The sequence below is a fragment of the Elaeis guineensis genome, chromosome 9 (assembly GCF_000442705.2).
Source record: "Elaeis guineensis isolate ETL-2024a chromosome 9, EG11, whole genome shotgun sequence".
NCBI classification, from domain to species: domain Eukaryota; kingdom Viridiplantae; phylum Streptophyta; class Magnoliopsida; order Arecales; family Arecaceae; genus Elaeis; species Elaeis guineensis.
This window is the reverse complement of record NC_026001.2, coordinates 38,558,518-38,581,865: the sequence shown is the minus strand read 5'-3', so window position 1 is coordinate 38,581,865 and position 23,348 is coordinate 38,558,518.

Below are 23,348 nucleotides of genomic sequence, written 5' to 3'. Positions count from 1 at the left end.
AGCATTAAAAATGGTACAACTAGTTTTGTGCCTTTCAACATCGTCAGGTGTGCCAAAGGAGTCGTTCAACATTTGAAGCATCTCCTGTGGATGGGCATTCTCGAACCTGCGGCTGAACTCATCATTCATTGCCGCCAGCATTATGCACCAAATAGTGGTGCGGTCGTTGAGCCACTTCTGATAAGTATCTCAGACCGTCCCTCTAGCATTCGGGGCTGGCTCCTCAGGTGCCGGATCCGTTATTACATAAAGGATCCGTTCATGCTCAAGGATAAATTTTAATTTTCGATACCAGCTATCAAAATTAGGTCCCATGAGTTTGTCATTATCTAATAATGATCGGAGCGACAGGGTAGTGGCCATAGCTGCATAAAGAAAAATCAGACCTTTATTAGTACATAAATTATTAATACTAAAGACTTGGACTTTAGTCTAAAGTTTCTCCTAGTATTTTTATGAACTGGTAGCCTCAACCTTCAATTTGAGGAATTACTTTAATTTTTTAGTGGGTACTAGAATCTACACAGACTACACACAAGCCCAACTTTGGCTGGTCAACCCATGTGCATCTATGGGTAGATTCATAACCAGTTATTTCTCTAAACAACTTCTAGTAATTAATTTTGCCCCAGAACCTAATCAGTAGGCTTTGGCCTCCACTGAAAAGATCTGGTTAGGTCCAACCATTAACATGACTTGATTTGGTAAATCTGACCAATAAATGATCAGGCCCGACTTTGGCCGGCCAACTTGACCACCATCAGAAAGACTCAACCAAATTATCATATTATGAATGATAATTTCATTAGTCAATAAGCACCAGGCCTTTGGGCCTCCAGTGATTATTAAACTAATGGACTCATCATCACTCACTTAATGGGAGGCTATGACTTAGTTATCACTATAACTTAATCATTTTTAGGGACCTAATAATTTTTTAGGATTTTATTAAAGGATAGAAGAGAAGAAATTAACCAGCCAATTTCAATCCTCCCACTGACTTCACCAAGTCAGATTAAAAAGGATTTAATTAAAGCCAGCATTAGGAGCACCTAAATCAGTCACACTGATTTATCTAATGACATGGGTGAGTCCTAATCACCAAGTGATCTAATCAAAACCTAACTCACCAGGTTGGCCAGGTAAGTGAGATCAGTGGAAGGGATTTGCCATTAACTCGTCAGAGATCGAATCAATGCGAGTAGCTCCCAGTTAAAAACCACTGATCAGACTGTCGAACTTACCTTAGATACCAACCAATTTATTAGTTTTAATTTGATCAACTTAGTAAATAGGGTTCCACCGCGTAGCCATGAATTAAGTCCATCTTGGTCTAGTTAAAGACATGGACCCATTCAACTATAACTATTGGAATTGAGTCTAGAGTGTCTTTGACCTAATCTAATTCAACTTTTAATTAGATTAGACCAATTACTCTAATTTAGTCTATTTCTTTAAGCTAACCTTAGGTCTAACCCAATTATGGACCTAATCCATCTAACCCATTGACCTACAAGTTTATGGAATTGTCTTAGGTCTTAATTCACAATTCTAGACCAACTAGACAACACTTAATTCTTTTAATTAAGTATTTGGGCTGATGGATCATGGTTTGGCATTTCGAAAATAATTTTTAAATTTGAAAAATTTTATTTTCTGTTCACCAAATGTGTTGACTCATTTCACAAACTGATCAGCACATTTCATAAACAGCAATCCTATTGCTAATTACATAACAAAAAATAACTCAATCAAAATAAATCATGAATATTCCTTTAGATCTAATCTAACATATTCATGATAAATTTTACAATTAAACTTTTATAATTAAGTTTTTTTGCTACTTCGTCTGCATGGGATATAATCGCTCGGCACCCCTACCGTCATAGGAGAACCCCATCGAATGGGAGGAGAGGATCTTTAAACTTTACTTTTCTCCTATGACCAGATGACTATGGCAACCAACCCAATTAGACTACTTGCTACTTGGATCAAGTATATCTAAATATACCAATTTCAAATTTTAAATTTCAAATTTTAAATTTTAAATTTCAAATTTTGAATTTCAAATTTCAAACAAATTTCAAATTTCAAAATTTTCAATTTCAAATTTTAAATTTTAAATTTCAAATAAATTTTATGTTGCCTAGCTATGCAACCCAAGAGGGGGGGGTGAATTGGGTTTCTAAAAATTTTAAGCCCAACAGATAACTTATGAAGAACAAAACAATGGCTTTAAATCAATATTAATTACCTAAAGCAGTATAGCAAGGATATAATAAAGAAATAAGATAAAGCGATAAAGCACACCACAAACACAAGGATTTATAGTGGTTCGGTGCTAACCTTGCACCTACATCCACTCCCCAAGATCCCACTTGGGAATTTTAATCCACTATCCTTTGTATTCAACCCGAATACAAAACGTCGGAAACTCCGACACTAGCTATCCCAAGCTAGAATACAAGATGTCGGGAACTCCGACACTAGCTATCCCAAGCTAGATCACTTATTTTCCAGGTACAAGTAAACCCAAAACACTCCGATTTCAGGTTCGGATCAACCTTTCTTTGTTTTGGAAATCCTCCAAACACAAGAACAAAAACTCACAAAGAGTTAGAAAATTTAGAGCACAGATTAATACAATAACAGCTCCTTAAATGAGCAAATATAACAATAAAAGCTTTACTCAAATGAAGAACCCCTTTTTCAGATTTTCTCAAAGTGGATGAACGCTTGAATGCTTGAGAAGAGGTTGATTGTTGATTGAAGATCTCTTGAAAGCTTTGAACAATCTCTAGATCAAGGTTGAAACAATAGGCGTGAAGAATTCTCTCCTTGAAAGATCTTGCTTTTCTCTTTCACAATCTCTCTGGTATATTGTGGATCCTCTCTCTTTTTCTCTTTGGATTTTTCGTTGATCTCAGGCTTTTTCTTGCAAATTTTGGATCCTCTCTTCTGTTCTTCTCTTTTTCCTCTTTTTCTCTTCTCTTCCATCTCTTTTGATTTCATGTTTGATCCGCTATTTAATCTGCAATTTCTTTCACCATTTAAAGCATTTTGTAGCATTAAAAGCAAGAGAAAACAATTTAGGTAGATAAAGAGCCGTTAGAGGATTTTTAGGAAGCATAAATGGCAATTAAAATGGGCAAAAAAATAGCCATTACTGACAATTCCCGTCGCAGGGGTCGACTCATGAGTCGACTCATGCTTCAGGGGTCGACTCATGAGTCGACCTCTGTTGCAAAAACCAGAGAATGCGTTTCTGGAAATTCTTGGCTCAAATTAGCAGGGGTCGACTCATGAGTCGACTCATGCCTTGTGGGTCGACTCATGAGTCGACTCACAGGTCGTGCCAAGCCAGAAAACTAGCGTGCCAAGGAGAATTTTTGCGTGCCAATCAGCTCACAGTGCCATGAGTTGACTCATGAGTCGACTCATGCACTTCAAACCTTCATAACTTCAAAAATATAAGTCCAAACATAATGAAATTTTCACCAATAGATTTCAAATCATTTGTTCTACCAAATGATACTATCAAATCAGGATTTTAGTGAAATTACGATTTTGCCCTTGAAGAGCATAAGGACTTTTTCATTTTAAAATTATTTGTATCCCTTCAATCTGCTTTGTGATCATCAAAATCAATCTAGGAGCAACAATCTCTCCTTTTTTGATGATGACAAAATATTTGAACAAAAATATTTATGTTAATGCATTAATTTCAAAAGAATCCATTATAAGTGTATATGCTTGAAAAGAGTATGATTCTTTTGGCATGTAATATAAATGCAAAAATAGTTTGTCCATTTTTTTAAAGATTTGAAAAGGGTATTAGATCATTTTGAGCAAGAGAAGATAAATAACTTTTGCAATGTATCAGAGCAAGAAAAATAATTTTTACAATGATATCAGAAAAGATTTTATAATGTATCGGAGCAAGAAAATTTTATAATATATCAGAGAAAATTTCACAGTGTATAAGAGCAAATGTCAGAGAAAATTTCACACTGTATCAGAGCAAAAAAAAATATATATCAGAGAAACTTTCTCACTGTATCAGATCAAATGTTATAATTTATCAGAGAAACCTTCACACTGTATCGGATTAAATTTTATCATGTATCAGAGCAAGTTAAAAGAAATTGTAGGATGTATCAGAGTAAAATAAATTTCTTAAGATGTATCAAGGTGAATAAAATTTCAAAAGATGTATCAAAGCAAGTTTGAATTTTGAAATATATCAGAGCATATAAAAAAAAATTTATTTGCATTGTACTCATGATTTTGCTTTTGATGGATGACTTTTTGTTTAAGTTCTGTCTGATACCAAATTTTGATACCAAAATTTCTCAAAGTTTTGTTTAATCTTTCAATCCTTGTTTTGTTTAATTTCTCCAATATTTGTTTAATTTCTTCAATATTTGTTTTAATTTCTCCAATATTTGTTTTAATTTCTCCAATCTTTGTATTTGTTTAATTTCTCCCCCTTTTTCTCATAATTTAGGATTTTGCTTTTTGTCTAATTTCAATTTTTGTTTTTGTTTAATTTCTCCCCCTTTTTGACATCATCAAACATAGTTAACTCTTTCTTTTCTTTTTCTGAAATATTCTTTAATTTCTTCTTCTTTAGAGTTTTTCACAGATGTTTGCTCCCCCTTAATATAGCAATTATCAACAGCAAACAACAAGGAGAAGACAATATTTCAACAAGAAGAAAATATATAACCAAAATATGATCATTACAAAGAGGTAGAAATATAGGTAAAAGATGATTCCATTAATATCATAATTGTTTCAATACATAGTTCTTAAAAATAAAATTCAACCAGCTAATTGTCAATACATGGCCCCAACGTATAGATCTTAGAACAAGACACTAACACCTAGGACCTAGATAAGTCAATGATCGGAGTCATCAGATATAGGGTGAGGAGATGATGGATCAGAAGTGCATCCTCTACCCCGTCTGCCTCTGCCACGAGTAGGAGAGCGAGATGAACTGGGTGGCTGAGAACGCTGAGATGCTAGGGACTGAACAGAAAGGGTGAGTCTAATAGAATCAAGTACGTTCAGTGCTCTAGAAACAGATTGAAGTAGAGCAGTGAACTGGGTGGTAGCAAAAGTAAAGCCTTCTTTCTCAAAGAACCGAAAATCTATATTTTTCTCGGTTTCTACTTTTCTATCAGAAAGAGGATTTACACTGGGGCTTATGGAGGATTGAGAGGGACCTTGAGTAGGTACTGAAACTGGATCGGGAACACTGGAAGACTGAGCATGCCTTTTCTTTCGGATAATTTCCTCAGGCTCTCGGATTGATTTTCTTCTTTGGGGAAGTTTCATCTTTGGAGCCATATCCAAAAAGTAGCAGACAAGAAGACTTGAATTCAGTGGAGGAGGGATCACAAAAGAGTAAAGAAGAATTTTGGTGGAGAAAAGAAGTGAATTTTTGAATGAACGGTGAAGTTCTAGGGCACGTTCCACCCGCACCAATCACTACGAGAAAGCACAGAAAAATCCTTTTCAAGGAGGCGATTTTTGGTGGAGAGGAGGAGGGAGAATTGCCTCAGAATTGATCTTTGGATTTGGAGCAAGAAGAGTTGGAGAGGACGGCTTTCGGAAGAAAGATGATGGGAAGATGAGTCGTCTCACGAACAGGGTTTCCCGTTTAAAAACAATGAACCCGATGGAAGTTGGTGGGATTTACAAGTTTGCCATTGAGTCGACTCATGGGGGTCGACTCATGAAGTTCAAAAATTTAGGAAAAATGTAAATAAATTCCAGAAAAAATCGAAATTTTGGGAGTAGGAATTTTGCTCAAAGATAAGTTTTTAGAGTGATAAATCTAAGCTTTTGGGACCAGGATAGATGTTGAAAATTGAGCTCTAAGAGTTTTTGACATCTATTCTTTGGAAATTGAGAAATTTCAGACAAATGGATCTAGAACTCCTAGATTTCTCCTAATTTCACAGAATCTATCCTCACTCAGGGCCTTTGTAAAGATATCGGCTAATTGATTTTCAGTGCTAACATATTCAAGAATTATATTTTTGTTTTGAATATGTTCTCTTATGAAATGATGTCTTATTTCAATATGTTTAGATCTTGAGTGTTGTATTGGATTTTTAGATAGATTTATGGCACTTGTATTATCACATTTTATTGGTGTTTCATTAAGTTTGATTCCAAAATCTTCGAGTTGTTGCTTAATCCACAAGATTTGAGCACAACAACTTCCGGCTGCAATGTATTCGGCCTCAGCCGTAGACAGTGCCATCGAATTTTGTTTCTTGCTAAACCATGAGATTAGATTTACTCCAAGAAATTGGCAAGTTCCACTTGTGCTTTTTCTATCTAATTTACATCCAGCAAAATCAGCATCAGAATATCCTAACAAATTAATTTGTGAGTCCTTAGAGTACCATAACCCTATAGTTTGTGTACCATTTAAGTATCTAAGGATTCTTTTAACAGCATTCAAATGAGATTCCTTAGGATTAGATTGATATCTTGCACATAAGCAAACACTAAACATGATATCAGGCCTACTTGTAGTTAGATATAATAATGAGCCAATCATACCTCTATAGTATTTTAAGTCTACGCTTTTACCTTCATCATCCTTGTCAAGCTTACATGAGGGACTCATTGGTGTGCCAATTGATTTGCAGTTCTCCATTCCAAATCTTTTGAGTAGTTCCTTGGTGTACTTTCTTTGGGTGATGGAGATTCCCTCTTTTGATTGTTTGATTTGGAGTCCGAGGAAGAAGGTGAGTTCTCCCATCATGCTCATCTCGAACTCTCCCTGCATAAGCTTAGCAAAGTCTTGACAAAGGGATTCATTAGTAGACCCAAAAATTATGTCATCAACATAAATTTGTATAATTAGCATATCATTTTGGTTTCTTCTAATAAATAGGGTTGTATCTACATTGCCTCTTGAGAAACCATTATTTAGTAGAAATTTGCTTAGCCTTTCATACCATGCTCTAGGTGCTTGTTTTAGACCATATAAAGCTTTATTTAATCTAAAGACATGATTGGGAAAAGCATGATTTTCAAATCCAGGAGGTTGTTCTACATATACTTCTTCAGAAATATATCCATTTAAAAATGCACTTTTAACATCCATTTGAAATAGTTTGAATTTCATAAAGCAAGCATAAGCAAGTAGAAGTCTAATGGCTTCTAATCTAGCAACAGGTGCAAAGGTTTTATCAAAATCAATTCCTTCTTCTTGATTATATCCCTTAGCAACCAGTCTTGCTTTATTTCTAATTACATTTCCATGCTCATCTAATTTATTTCTAAAGACCCATTTTGTTCCAATTATTGAATAATCTTTAGGTCTTGATACTAAGGTCCAAACATTATTTCTTTCAAATTGATTAAGTTCCTCTTGCATAGCATTAATCCAGTTATGATCATTTTCAGCCTCTTCAAAAGTTTTAGGTTCAAGTTGAGATACAAAAGCATAATGATTAAGTACATCTCTAAGTGAAGAACGTATTTTTACCCCATGCATAGGATCACCGATAATTAACTCCTTAGGGTGGCTGTGAACATACCTCCATTCCTTAGGTAATTCATTTGTACCTTGAGGTTGTTCTTGAATTTCTTCACCTCTTTCATTTTGTTCGTCTTCTTGATCCTTGTCTTCTGGAGTTGCTGAATCTTTCAGAGTGATCTCCTTCATACCTTCTATTAGTGGATCTGCATCATCAACACCCTCATTCTTCCTTGAAGGAAGATCGTTAGATTCATCAAAGACAATATGTATGGACTCCTCAACTACTAAAGTTCTTTTGTTGAACACTCTAAATGCTTTACTAGTGGAGGAGTAACCTAGAAGGATTGCTTCATCTGATTTTGCATCAAATTTACCAAGTTTTTCTTTGCCATTATTTAATACAAAACATCGGCAACCAAAAATATGAAAATATGCAATATTTGGTTTTCTTCCTTTCCAAAGTTCATAGGGGGTTTTCTTTAAAAATTGTCTAATTAAAGCATGATTTAAAATGTAACATGCTGTGTTAATAGCTTCCGCCCAAAAATATCTTGGAAGGTTGCTTTCACAAAGCATGGTACGGGCCATTTCTTCTAAGGTTCTATTTTTCCTTTCAACTACCCCATTTTGTTGAGGTGTCCTAGGAGCAGAGAAGTTATGGCCAATTCCATTTTCATCACAAAAATTTTCAAAGTCTTGATTTTCAAATTCTGTTCCATGATCACTTCTAATATTTTGAATTGAAAACCCTTTTTCATTAGTGACTTTTCGATGAAATTTAGTAAAAATTTGAAAAGTTTCATTTTTGTGAGCTAAAAAGAAAACCCAAGTAAAACGAGAGTAATCATCAATTATTACAAATCCATATCATTTTCCTCCTAGACTAGTGGTTCTAGTTGGTCCAAATAAATCCATATGTAAGAGCTCTAAAGGTCTAGAAGTTGAAATAGTATTTTTGGATTTAAATGAAACTCTAGTTTGTTTGCCTAATTGGCATGCATCACAAATTCTATCCTTTTCAAAATTCAGTTTTGGCAAACCGAGAACTAAATCCTTTTTAATTAATTTTGAAAGAGAATGCATGCTAATATGTGCAAGTCTACGATGCCACAGCCAACTAGTCTCATTTATTTTAGCACTTAAGGAAACTAGGCATTGCATGTCTAATTTAGTTAAATCATTCAAGTCTACCATATAAACATTGCCATGCCTATGTCCTATAAATTTAATGCCATCATTAATAGGACTTGTCACAATGCAAACAGATAATTCAAAACTTACTTTATACCCTTTATCACAGAATTGACTAATGCTAAGTAAGTTATGCTTTAAACCTTTAACTAGTAAAACATTCTCAATGTATTTGGAGGGAGTGATACCAATGTTACCTATCCCGATGATCTTTCCTTTGCCATTATCTCCAAAAGTGACCATCCCTCCATCCTTAGCATCAAGCGTGATGAATTGTGATTCATCACCAGTCATGTGTCTCGAGCATCCGCTGTCAAGATACCATTTCCTGTTTCCTTCTTGGAATGCTAGACACACCTGCAAGCACAGATCAAGTTTCTGTCTTAGGTACCCAAGCTTTCTTGGGTCCTTTCAGGTTAGTCAGAATGGTTCCTTTTGGAACCCATATTTTCTTTGTGTTTGCATATTTGTTAATAAGACATAAGTATGATTTATGTCCTATTCTTCCACATTTAAAACAGGTAATATTTGTAGACTTTTTGATTGAATAATTTGCATAAATATCCTTCAAAAATTTTTGTTTCTTCAGGGGTTTATAACCAAGTCCAGCCTTATCATATATAGCTTTCTGATTATCAAGGATCATATTTAGCTTGTTTGAACTTAAGGTGAACTTATCTACTATAGATTTCAGCTTGTTCATTTCATCCTTTAAGTTTTGATTTTCTTGAATCAAGGTGAATTTTTCAATTGAAAGATTTTCAGCTTGTTTCACTAAGGACTGATTTTCCAATTTCAGCTCTTTGTTTTTCTTCCCTAGTTTCTTTAATTCATCAATTGAATCATAGAATGCTTCATGCAATTCTTCAAAAGTAAATTCACTAGTGGATTCAGAAGTTACCTCATTTTCATGTGCCATCAGGCACAGGTTGGCTTGTTCTGTTGAGGTTTTCTCGTCGGAGCTTGAGTCATCACTCGCACTCCAGGTCGCCATCATTGCCTTCTTTTTGAACTTCTTTGGACCTTTCTTCAATTGTGGACATTCGGATCTGAAATGTCCTGGCTTCTTGCACTCGTAGCATATAGGGGTTTGATCTTTCTCCTTTTCTTTGCTTTGATCCCCTTTTGTGAATTTCTTTCTCATCCCCTGTTTCCTTTTTCTTAGAAACTTCTTAAATTTTCGGGTGATGAGAGCCATCTCTTCATCCTGATCTTCATCTTCAGAGTCATCCGTTTCATAATCAGGTGAAGTTATGGATTTGAGGGCAATGGTTCTTTTCTTTTTGACTTCATCCTCTTGATGTTGCTTCATGCTAAGTTCATGAGTCATCAAGGATCCAAGAAGCTCTTCTAGAGGTAGAGTGTTCAAGTCCTTTGCTTCTTGGATGGCAGTCACCTTGGCTTCCCAAGTTTTTGGCAGTGACCTGAGAATCTTCCTTACAAGTTCACTGTTAGTATAAGATTTGCCAAGACTCTTTAAACCATTGATTATATCAATAAAACGAGTAAACATAGCAGTTATGGACTCATCATGCTCTATTTTGAATAATTCATATTTATGTATAAGCATGTTTATTTTAGACTCTTTTACTTGATTTGTTCCCTCATGGGTGACTTCTAACCTATTCCATATTTCTTTAGCAGATGCACAAGTAGAAATGCGATTAAATTCACTAGCATCTAGTGCACAATAAAGAACATTCATGGCTTTGGCATTTAATTGTGCCAATTTCTTGTCAATCTCATCCCATTCTTTCTCGGATTTGGTTGACTCCTCACCATCTATAATCTTGGTGGGTGTGTGAGGACCATTCACTATGATACTCCACATATCATAGTCGAGTGCTTGTATGAAAATCTTCATCCGAGCTTTCCAATAGGTGTGATTAGACCCATTGAAAAGTGGAGGTCGATTTGTTGATTGCCCCTCGGCTAGAGAAGTTCCAACATGGGTTGCCATAGATCTTTGGCTCTTTGATTGTTAGATCAAAGAAGGGCTAGAGCACCGGCTCTGATACCACTTGTTGCCCAGCTATGCAACCCAAGAGGGGGGGGGTGAATTGGGTTTCTAAAAATTTTAAGCCCAACAGATAACTTATGAAGAACAAAACAATGGCTTTAAATCAATATTAATTGCCTAAAGCAGTATAGCAAGGATATAATAAAGAAATAAGATAAAGCGATAAAGCACACCACAAACACAAGGATTTATAGTGGTTCGGTGCTAACCTTGCACCTACATCCACTCCCCAAGATCCCACTTGAGAATTTTAATCCACTATCCTTTGTATTCAACCCGAATACAAAACGTCGGAAACTCCGACACTAGCTATCCCAAGCTAGAATACAAGACGTCGGGAACTCCGACACTAGCTATCCCAAGCTAGATCACTTGTTTCCCGGGTACAAGTAAACCCAAAACACTCCGATTTCAGGTTCGGATCAACCTTTCCTTGTTTTGGAAATCCTCCAAACACAAGAACAAAAACTCACAAAGAGTTAGAAAATTTAGAGCACAGATTAATACAATAACAGCTCCTTAAATGAGCAAATATAACAATAAAAGCTTTACTCAAATGAAGAACCCCTTTTTCAGATTTTCTCAAAGTGGATGAACGCTTGAATGCTTGAGAAGAGGTTGATTGTTGATTGAAGATCTCTTGAAAGCTTTGAACAATCTCTAGATCAAGGTTGAAACAATAGGCGTGAAGAATTCTCTCCTTAAAAGATCTTGCTTTTCTCTTTCATAATCTCTCTGGTATATTGTGGATCCTCTCTCTTTTTCTCTTTGGATTTTTCGTTGATCTCAGGCTTTTTCTTGCAAATTTTGGATCCTCTCTTCTGTTCTTCTCTTTTTTCTCTTTTTCTCTTTTCTTCCGTCTCTTTTGATTTCATGTTTGATCCGCTATTTAATCTGCAATTTCTTTCACCATTTAAAGCATTTTGTAGCATTAGAAGTAAGAGAAAATAATTTAGGTAGATAAAGAGCCGTTAGAGGATTTTTAGGAAGCATAAATGGCAATTAAAATGGGCAAAAAAATAGCCGTTGCTGACAATTCCCGTCGCAGGGGTCGACTCATGAGTCGACTCATGCTTCAGGGGTCGACTCATGAGTCGACCTCTGTTGCAAAAACCAGAGAATGCGTTTCTGGAAATTCTTGGCTCAAATTAGCAGGGGTCGACTCATGAGTCGACTCATGCCTTGTGGGTCGACTCATGAGTCGACTCATAGGTCGTGCCAAGCCAGAAAACTAGCGTGCCAAGGAGAATTTTTGCGTGCCAATCAGCTCACAGTGCCATGAGTTGACTCATGAGTCGACTCATGCACTTCAAACCTTCATAACTTCAAAAATATAAGTCCAAACATAATGAAATTTTCATCAATAGATTTCAAATCATTTGTTCTACCAAATGGTACTATCAAATCAGGATTTTAGTGAAATTATGATTTTGCCCTTGAAGAGCATAAGAACTTTTTCATTTTAAAATTATTTGTATCCCTTCAATCTGCTTTGTGATCATCACAATCAATCTAGGAGCAACATTTTAAATTATGAATTTTAAATTTTTGAATTTTAAATTTTGAATTTTAAAATTTAAATTTTAAATTTTAAATTTCAAAATCTAAATTCAAATTTCAAATTTAAACTTTTAGATTACTACTTAATCTACGCATGCAAATGTATATCATATTTTAGAACCCGCTCTGATACCATTTGAAGTGAATTTCAGTACAGGGGTAAAACGATAATTTTAAAATTTTTTTAAAATTATAATTTTATCGTAAAAATTATTAATTAATCTAATTAATTAATATGTATTAACCTTACACAAGGATCTAAATATGATATATATAGCATGCATTTAAATTTGAAATTTAAACTTCTACAGTAACATTTTATTGTTATGTGTTCAGAACACATTACCTTCATGCAGATAGTCGATCGCTGTAGTCTGATCACCGTTGAAAAAGTTTGATCATTGCAATATAGCCACACAGTATGTCTGGCCTCCATGGATCGTCCACACGAAGCTCCCAGTCTGATCAGCTCCTCACGAATGCTAGTTCATTGCAGAACCTTTTCGACGGCTGATGCTGATCGAACTCCTTCAATCGGTGTCTGTCGATTCTTCGGATGCTCTGAATCATTAACAGAGATAATAGAGAGATTGATGAAGCTCTCCCTAAAATTTGGTGGACTCACGACACTCGTAGGTCACCTTCTCACTTTTCAAACCCTAGGCAGAAATCCTAGGGTACTCTCAGAAAAATCCTACACCCTTTCTGTTTCTTTTCTTTTCTCTTCTTTTCTTTTCTTTTCTCATGCACAGAGCCTTTCTCACACCACCCTTTCTCTCTAAAATCAGATATCACATGCCCCACCTTCTCTCTCATTTTAAAATAGTGCAAGACCGCATCTTTTCAGTGTTTTCACCGCATGAGAGGATAAAGCTAGGTGGTTGCTCACTTGAATTCAAATTGAATTTGAATTCAAATGCCAACCAACCAATCTTTATCCACTCTTGATGTGAGAAGAAGGGGGCATGGGTTCTTTGTGTGTGAAGAATTTACACGAGAAACTTTTTCTCGTGTAGAGTAAGTGGCGCACAAGTGGATAAGGTGGCGCATGAGATTAGTTGCCCATTCAAATTCAAACATCATTTGAATTTGAATGGCCAACCAACTATCTTTATCCACTCAAAATGGCACACACAGGTGAGGTGTGGGAAGGCTTCTATGTGGGAGAAAATTTATGAGAATTTGTTTCTCATGAATACAAATAGGCGCAGGTGAGGTGAGGTGGCGCAGGGAGATAAGTCAAGGTGGTTTCAAATATTAAATCAACCTAATTGAACCAACTTTATTAAAATAGGTTAGGCATAATTAGACTAAATTAAATCTAACATAATTAGGTTTAATTAGGCTCAATAAAATTTTAATCAAATCAAGAATTGACTAAGTCCAACCCTTGATCAGATCAGGGATCAAACCACCTTAGCGATTAGGTCAACTCTTAAACAAATCGGGTCAAACCCAACTAAATCCAATTCAATTGGACTTGATCCAAAAATAATTACTCAATCAAATTGAGTTAATTAGTGATCAAATTACTAATTAAACCTCTCATAAATACTGAGTCCAAATTCGATGGGCAATCGGGCATCAAAGTCCATCGATATGAAACCTTGATCGAAGAGTCCCAAACCAGTGGGACTCTTGACCCCGGTACCCAAAATATGTGAAACTCATGATCAGAGAATCTTGATTCTGGATCACAGAGTCCCAGACACGTAGGACTCAGAGTTCCTAAGCATTAAGACTCTTAGTCGAAGAGTCCCAGTCCAGTGGGACTCTACACCAACCATTAGATCAGATAGGAACCTCTAATATGTGTGACCCCACAGGTTCGAACCTAAGCTGGTAGCATAGAAACTAATTTCTGTACTAATCGAAGTGACCATCTAGCAATGGTATCCGACATTCGGATAGATCGAATAGTCACAATCGCAATATTCAGAACCTACGCGAATATGGTTACTATATAATTCATCCCTTTTGACCCTATGTATTGGATGACTCAGGGTTAAACTGTCAATCCGAATCAGATCATTCGAATCATGCTCAACTCAAATAGTCCTATGACTCCTCACTTGGACTATCCTGACCAAAGTTTTGCTAAATTGAAACACGACTGTACACAGCTCCTAAACTGGAGTGGTCAATCTCATCTTGACACACGCACCGACAAGTCAAGTACTTGACTACACCCAGCAGCCTTCCGTCACTAAATTAGAAATTCAGGTAGTCCAGTGCCTAAGTGCAGTGAGTTGCTTGCAAGTCACTGTGGCAGTCTTAGGTCGGAGGGACAGTTATACCCATATCCCATCGGAGCAAATCTTGATAGCAGAAAAAGCTCCGGAGTCGGTCACATTCAGTATAGATGTACCCTTACATCTCACCTGTATGCCATACCAGTGTCTCCACACTCCTTGGTTAAGAGGACAACCAACCCATATGGCACACAACGACCTATGCTTGATAAACGTTGTTATCCTTGGTAACAATGTATCATTTGGTCGCGAATAGGTTTAAGGACTAAACGACAAATCCTCCTTTGTCGAGTCTAAATAGTCCTAAGGACTTCACCACAACACAGGAGTTCATTAGAAGATGAAATAATTTATGATAAAAAATATTAAAATAATTTTTATTAATTTATAATTCATATACTAATACAAGAAAGAGCACAACCGTCAACAGACTGATGATTGACTTTGGGATACTATTTTCAATAGTGATCTCCATCATCAATATCATCAAAAATTTTTTCGATGGATTCAAACTCTTTCCAATTCAATCAATTTAGAATTATTGATCATCGAGATAATTTTAATTAGTCTCATGATCTATCAGTAACACCTAGCAGTATATAGTGGCAATTTATCAGAATTGAATGGTTGAATCTCTAGGTGCGATTGTCGTATGATTTGGTTCTTCTATCATGAGTCTCAATAAGACATAGATTAAGGATAGCTTGTTAAACTTGATTCTTATCATATGCTAGAATCAATCAACTCGAGTCCATTATGAAATCTTATGGAAATACCTTTCCATCATTCACACTACCATGGCCATGGGTTTTAGGACTCAATGTCATGATCTGCATAGGACTACTCCTCAACTATTAACATCGATAGATCCTATCTGGTGCACACCCTATTCCTACAATGAACATACTGTAGCCAACATACACCTCTATAGGATCGCGCAGGGGTTTCATGCATGCATTTCAAAATTTTTAATGGAAGAACATTAGATTAAATTATTTAATCTATAAATAAATGCATAATATCTGATCTTAAAACTTATATAAATAGATTTATAACATAAATTTATATGCATAAAAATTTGAATCTAATATTACAAGCATTTGAACAAGAATAGCAATTAGTGATAGATCTAATCTACCACTTCTAAGATTCCAAACTCAATACCTGAGCATGGATAGTCGATCTTCATAATTGAGAATGTAGATCTAGAAGTCCTCTCTGATCTCTCATAGCCGCACAAGCATCCGACCTCTACGGATAGTCCACACGAAGTCCTCGAACCAATCAATTCTCCGCATGAGTGCTAGCTTATGCAGTCGACTTCTGATGGTAAATTTGATTTGATCTCTTCCTTCAATCATCTCAGACCTTTTTAATGTCAAAGATGGATCAGAGAGGATACTGGATGGTGGAGAAAAATCTGATGAAGACTCTCTTCCCTATGGTTTTTCTCTCACCCAAAATCCTAGAATAGTTCTAGGTCGCTCACCCGAGAGGAGATTGGTCTCCTCTTTTGTTTATGCCAAGGAAGAAGGAAACCTACCCAAATCTCATGCTATAAAGAAGTATTTTTGATCCTCTTTCTCTCTGGTATCTCACAGTGAAAAGCTCTCTTAATTTGGTGTACAAAATTATGGCTTTTTTATGGTTGTCATACAAACCAGATAAGACAGGATAAAGGCGGAAGTTTATTGTAATTCAAACTATTTTGAATTTTAATTTAACTCTAACTTTTTCTCACCCTTATCTAACTTAAATAGAAACATACCAAAGAAAATTGAGTATGAAAATCAATTAGAAAGACTTCTTTTTCTGGTACACAATGGGCGCCTTCAGAAACTACCGACGTGTGGAAGGATATGGATAAGATTTTAAGTTGAAATTCAAATCAATTTGAATTCAAATCAAAACTAACCAATTTTTATTCTTAGTGGATGACAAAAAAAGAGTTATTTTTTAGTTTTCTCATACATAAACTAATTTTATGTGGTGAGAAAAGGTGTGAGACAATTTGGGTGGCGCAAGGGAGAGAGTCCCACTCATTTGGGACTCTAGGGTTTAACCAATTGGATTTCTTTCAAACCCAATCCAATTAGATCTAAATAAAATATGATGAACCTAATCTAATTAGGCTCCTATAATCTCAATTATAATTAAATTAATAAATTAATTGAGCCATAGATTCGATCAAATCAAGATCATTTCTCCCTTACCGATTAGGTCATCTTATAACCTAATCAGACTTGATCTGATTGAATCAAATTCAATCAGACTTGATCCAGACTTTAATGCTCAATCAAATTGAGCTAATTAGTAATCTAATTATTAATTAATCTTTTATTAATGATAGAGTCCAAGTCTAGTGGGACTCTTCTCTAGAGTCTCTATCTAGTGAGACTCTTCAGCAGAGTCTCCATCCGCACAATTCTTCAGATTAGCTATGTGATTGGAGAGAAACTTATAATATGTGTAACCTCATAGGTTCAAACTTAAGTTGATAGTACAAAAATTAATTTTTATACCAATCGAAGTAACCATCTAGCAATGGTATCTAATGTCCGAATAGGCTGAATGTATGCAAAGCAACACTCAAGAACCTATTTGGATATAGTTATCATATAATTCATTCCTTTGATCTTTGATGTTAAGATGATTTAGAGTTTAAACTATCAACTCTTAATAGTATATCCATTATGTGTCTCAACCTGATAAATCTTGTGACTCCTCACAACGATTGCCCTGATCAAGGTCTTACTAAATTGAAACACAAAGTATTCTCTCCAATCTCTTGAAGTGGTCAATTCCATCTTGATTGATCCACCGACTTCATAAGTACTTGACTATGTCCAGAAATCTTTCAATTTTGAATTAAAAATTTAGATAGTCCAATACTAAAGCATAGTGAATTACTTATAAGTCACCATGGTGATCTCTGATCGGAGGGACACTTATACCCATATCCCTTCGGAGTGACTCTTAACAGTAGAGTCCTCCGAAGTTGGTCACGTTCAGTAAAAGTACTCTTACATCTCACTTGCATGCCATACCAACGTCTCCACACTTTTTGGTTAGGAGGACAACTAACCTATATGGTACATAATGACCTACACTTAATATGTCTATTATCCTAGTAATAGTATATCATTTGATCATAAAGTCATTTAAGGATTAAATGATAAATCTTTCTTTATCGATTTAAAATAATTTTAAGAATTTTCATCATAACACAGAAGTTTGATATAGAAGATGTACAAGCTTGTGATGAAAAATACTAAATAAATATTTTATTAATTAATTTATATATAATTACATCAAATAGCACAACCATCAACAGGTTGATGATTGATTTTGAAACATATTTTTCAATAATCTCAAGACTCCATATGGCTAGGAGATCGAGTTATGGTGCAGTCAAACTATAGCAACCTCACTGTGAACAGCCTAGGCATCGTAGGTCTAAAAACTAGACACACTACTATAGCATCAAGTTAGTCACTAATGAGAAGATAGCATCTCAATGACTACTCGTGATTGGTCACACTCAGTATCTTTATTCCTAATAATCACTTGCACTCTCGTTCGATGTCTCTACACTATAGATTCAAGATCCATCTATCCTAAAAAAATGATCGTGTACCAATTTCTCCAGATCAAGTACCATTTTCATGATGATCCTACAATCGATAATAGTTTATGAATTAATTATTAACGACACATATCTCAAAATTTTAACTCTTGAGAATATGTGTCATTATACCCATTAACTCAATGGATAATTCATGGACGCTTAATAAATACAGATATGAATGAAAATAAATTTAATTTTATTAATTTATAAGTCAATATTATAAAATATGCCTTAAGATAGTTTTACAAGTGTCGGTCAATCTAGTTGGTTATTAATTTATGCTGGGGTAGCACTTTGATATTGAGTAAAATTTGGTAATCTTCCTCATCCTTGGGGTTGATGCAAGGGTTCTTATTCAGTACTAACCAGGTCTCACACTAGATGTAGCTGAAGTCCCAAGGGTGGTTAGTAGAAGCAAAAAAGAATCCCATTTTCCACCCACGCATTGAAAAGGGCAATCCCTTGATGAACTAGTAGCTACTTTGAGGAGCGAAGTACCACCACCCATTTTTCAGGAATGCCTCTTCAGCATAAATAGGATGCAAAAAAGAGAACATCCTGGGCCAATCCCAAGAAGGTCACACATTATTTTAAAAGACAAATAATACAAAAGGAATTGGGGCCAAGGTGAGCAAGGACAATCTAGTAGAAGTCGAGAAGGTTACAGATGGAGGGATGCAAAGGAAAACGAAAGCTAGCCTAAAGAGACTCATAAATATTGAGGAATCCTTTGGTAGCTTGGGTCATTTGGTCATCTCGATTAGGAACCACCAAGTAGTATTGACTTGCAATGAAGAACTGAGTCTGAAACCTTTCTATCTTGGACTCAATAATGGTGGACATCTTATTCCTCTGCCCAGGGAACCTCTCAAACTCATAGTCTAAGCTCTTTGAGCACTGGGAGTCCTAAGGCATGGGCTGAGATGAGGAACCTGCTTTAGTAAAGGCCCGAGGTCTATCCTCGAGGGTGGCTCGAAGCCCGAATGGCTGAGAATTCCAACCGCCCAACCGATTTCTACCCTTGGCCTTGCTAATGTGACCCGACATTATAGAGGTGAAAAGGAGAAAAGAGGAAAAAAAGAAAGGAGGAATGAAAGATAGCAAAGAGGCAAAGAACAATGGAGAGAAAAAAATATCGATGACCGAAATTGAGGAGAAAATGATATCTGTGTCGAAGAAGATGACCACAATGAAGAATGATGGTGGTGGTGACAGTGGATTATGGTGGCACTCAAGTAGAAGAGAATCTGTAGAGAAGTCTGGAGAGAGAAAACAATGGGGAGAGGATGCCCTATTTATATTATGCACCAATGGTCGAGATCAGTAGATCGATCATTGCGCTTGTTTTAGATGATGACATGTGGCTTGCTTCTACAACATCAGATCAAACAACTCTTCGATACACTGATCTCCTAATTGTTCCACGTAACCCTATCCACATAATGATAACTCAGGACAATCAACTTTTGCCGTGTGGCAGCAGGAGACCAACTAGAGCACAATCTCCCAGATCACCATTTCTAGTCTAAGTGGCATGCCACCTTGATTATCATGCATCATCATTGTAGTGCGATCTTTGAAGTGGCGCATTAAATACTTGCAAGTCCATTACATACTAGCTATGTTCAAAGCGACAAATTAAATGCTGGTGAGAACCTTCCATTCTCCAAAGTGACATCATCAGAGCCATCACTTTAGTTCATTACTGATGATCGAGATCGAAGTAAAGAAAAAATTAACTACTCTCACCACTCGAAGTGAAGATGCCTCTTCAGGCTCGAGAGTGGGGAGCAAGTGTTATGAGCATAAATAAATTTTTCGACTTCCAATGTTTATTGATCTGACTCCTCAGATTATGTGGAAAATACTTTTTCTTGTCCTCAGGTGGTTGTTGAGCTCTATTCTTGGACATATATTGATGACTTATAACTAAATGGTCCTAATAGAACCTTTCGGACCATTTCTTTTATTCACATGGATGTTGGGTGGTAAATTCGGTGTCATGGGCATAATAATTCCCTACTATAGCCCATCATAGGTGTTGGTGCAAAAATCCGCTTACGCTGGAGAAGCTGGAGTCGAGGGAGTCGCGGTCGCCACCGGAACCTGCAAAGGAAGTCTAAACCGGAGGTGGGGTTGCTCCGGCAAGACCCTCCGACGCTCAAGTCAGTTCTCTGCCTCAACAAGAATGGAGTGCTCGAACAAAAAATTTTAGCAGAGTTTCTAGGTAAAGAACGAGAGCTTATGGAATAACGTATTTGGGTTCCCCTTTTATAGACGGAGGGGGCAACAAATTGATAGTGATGCTGTAACCGTCTGGTCGTGGGCCGTCCAGAGTCAGGAGGAATTTATTATGGAGGGTAGTGGAGCGGGATCGTGGCTATCACCGTGGCTCGCCACGTGGAATCAGTTACGGGGAGTAGAGCGGCGTCCGCTGTCGTGACTCGTCAGGGAGTGGTTGAATCACACAGAATCTGTCGCAGGGAGTGGAGCAAAATCGTGGCTGTTAATACGGCCTATCAGGGAGTAATGGAGCTACGCAGGGTCCGCCGCAGGGAGTGGAGCAGTGTTGTCCGTTACTGTGGCCTGTCAGGGGGTCCAGACTTGTCGGTCGAAGTTCGGTTGGAGTCGGTAGTGAGGTTCGGTACCCACAGGAGTTTGGGCGAGGTCTTCCCACAGTCGGAATAGAAGACGGAGTCTGACTCTCGTAGAAGTTCGGATGCAGTCTACTTGCAGTTGGGGTCGTAGGTGGGTCCGGCTCCCGTAGGAGTCCGGGCGGAGTCTTCCTGTAATTGAAATCAAAGGCGAAGTTTGGCTCCCGTAGGAGTCCGGATAAGGCTTACCAGCAGTTGAAGTTGGTGACGGAACCCGGCTCCCGTAGGAGTCCGGGCGGAGTCTTCCTTGCAGTAGAAGTGGTGGACAGAGCCCGGCTCCTGTAAGAGTCCGGGCGGAGCCTTCCTTGCAGTAGAAGTGGTGGACGGAGCCGGGCTCCCGTAGGAGTCCGGGCGGAGTCTTCCTTGCAGTAGAAGTTATGGACGGAGCCCGGCTCCCGTAGGAGTCCGGGCGAAGCCTTCCTGCAATTGAAATCAAAGGCGATGTTCGACTCTCGTAGGAGTCTGGACAAGGCTTACCAGAAGTTGAAGTTGGTGACGGAGCCCGGCTCCCGTAGGAGTCCGGGCGGAGTCTTCCTTGAAGTAGAAGTTGTGGACAGAGCCCGGCTCCCGTAGGAGTCCGGGTGGAGCCTTCCTTGCAGTAGAAGTTGTGGATGGAACCCGACTCCCGTAGGAGTCCGGGTGGAGTCTTCCTTGTGGTAGAAGTTGTGGATGGAGCCCGGCTCCCGTAGGAGTCCAGGCGGAGCCTTCCTGCAATTGAAATCAAAGGCGAAGTTCGGCTCCCGTAGGAGTCCGGACAAGGCTTACCAGCAGTTGAAGTTGGTGACGGAGCCCGGCTCCCGTAGGAGTCCGGGCGGAGTCTTCCTTGCAGTAGAAGTTGTGGACGGAGCCTGGCTCCCGTAGGAGTCCGGGCGGAGCCTTCCTACAATTGAAATCAAAGACGAAGTTCGGCTCCCATAGGAGTCCGGACAAGGCTTACCAGCAGTTGAAGTTGGTGACGGAGCCCGGCTCCCGTAGGAGTTCGGGCGAAGTCTTCCTTGCAGTAGAAGTTGTGGACGGAGCCCGGCTCCCGTAGGAGTCCAGGCGGAGCCTTCCTGCAATTGAAATCAAAGGCGAAGTTTGGCTCCCGTAGGAGTCCGGACAAGGCTTACCAGCAGTTGAAGTTGGTGACGGAGCCCGACTCCCGTAGGAGTCCGGACAGAGTCTTCCTTGCAGTAGAAGTTGTGGATGGAGCCCGGCTCCTGTAGGAGTCCGGGCGGAGCCTTCCTGCAATTTGAAATCAAAGGCGAAGTTCGGCTCCCGTAGGAGTCCAGACAAGGCTTACCAGCAGTTGAAGTTGGTGACGGAGCCCGGCTCCCATAGGAGTCCGGGCGGAGCGACGGGAGTTCACCAACAGTAGTCGAAAGTCGGAAGAGACTTGCGAGGGTCGATCCCACCAAGAACTTCGACCGAGGGTATTTTATACCCAACACCAGTCCCCCTACTTTCGAGTTTGAATTTGAATGAAGAAAGTACAGAGAGGTTATCGCAGTCGAAGTTCTCCCCCTGATGTCCGTGCGCAGCCGTCCTTGGATATGTCGGCATTTAATGCGCGCATGCCGGAGCCCTTTTTCCGATTAGGGCGATCCGAAGAGTTTTTTTGAAACTCCCGTCGGGACGTGATCCCAAGCATCACGCCATGAAAGTTTGCGAACAGTCAACCCTCGGTAGCGGCGAGTGGGACACGCGGGATACGTGGTGAGCACCGGTTGGTCTAGGGACACTCGCCACCATAACTGTGCCAAGATCCGCTGCCTATTTAAACCCCCACCCTTCCTCTGGGGGCTTTACTTCACCTGAAGGACGACACCTTTCTTTCATCTGAGAGCTTAGCCACTCAACCACTCCATCGGTGCCCCTGCCAACTCCGAGCGTCTCCACGCCAGTCTTTGCCATCTCTCTGCCGTCTCCAGCCCCCCGATTCCTCTCTAAGGGGTTCCCCCACCAGGGCCTCCAACCCGGAGGCCATCCTCAAGAGGATGCCACGGGCTTGGAGGAGGGCAAGGAGGAGAACAGCAGTCTGCGAGTTCTCCGGTCATCGAGCGGCCGTTGAAGGTTTCCGTCGCTTCAAAGGGGCTCGAGGGAGAATTCCTTCAACAACAGGGGTTTAACAACGGGGACAGCCGGTGAAGGCATTCTGCCTGAGAATTTTAGAGTAGCAAGATGGGGTGAACGGTCAAGAGGGCAGAGCTGTCGTCACAAGCTGTGGTGGGATCCTTGATGTCGTCGGGGCCAAGGGACCAGAAGCGGTCGGTGCCGACGGTGGGGCAGTAAAACTTGTTGCGGGGATGGTGGAAGTAGCGCATGCCGACCTTGCTGGAACACTTAGGATGGTGGTTGTCATGGAGCATTCAGTGATGGCGCATATCTCTGGCGCCATTGCTGCCTCCGGGTAACTCCGGTTCTTCTTGAAACAGGTCTTCGTCGCCGCTGCCGCTGCCCTTACTGCCCCTAGAATCTATCCCATCCTTTTCCCCCTAGGGTTGGGATTTCGGAGGTGGAGCAGAACAAGGCAGGGGAAGAGCCGATAGGCTTG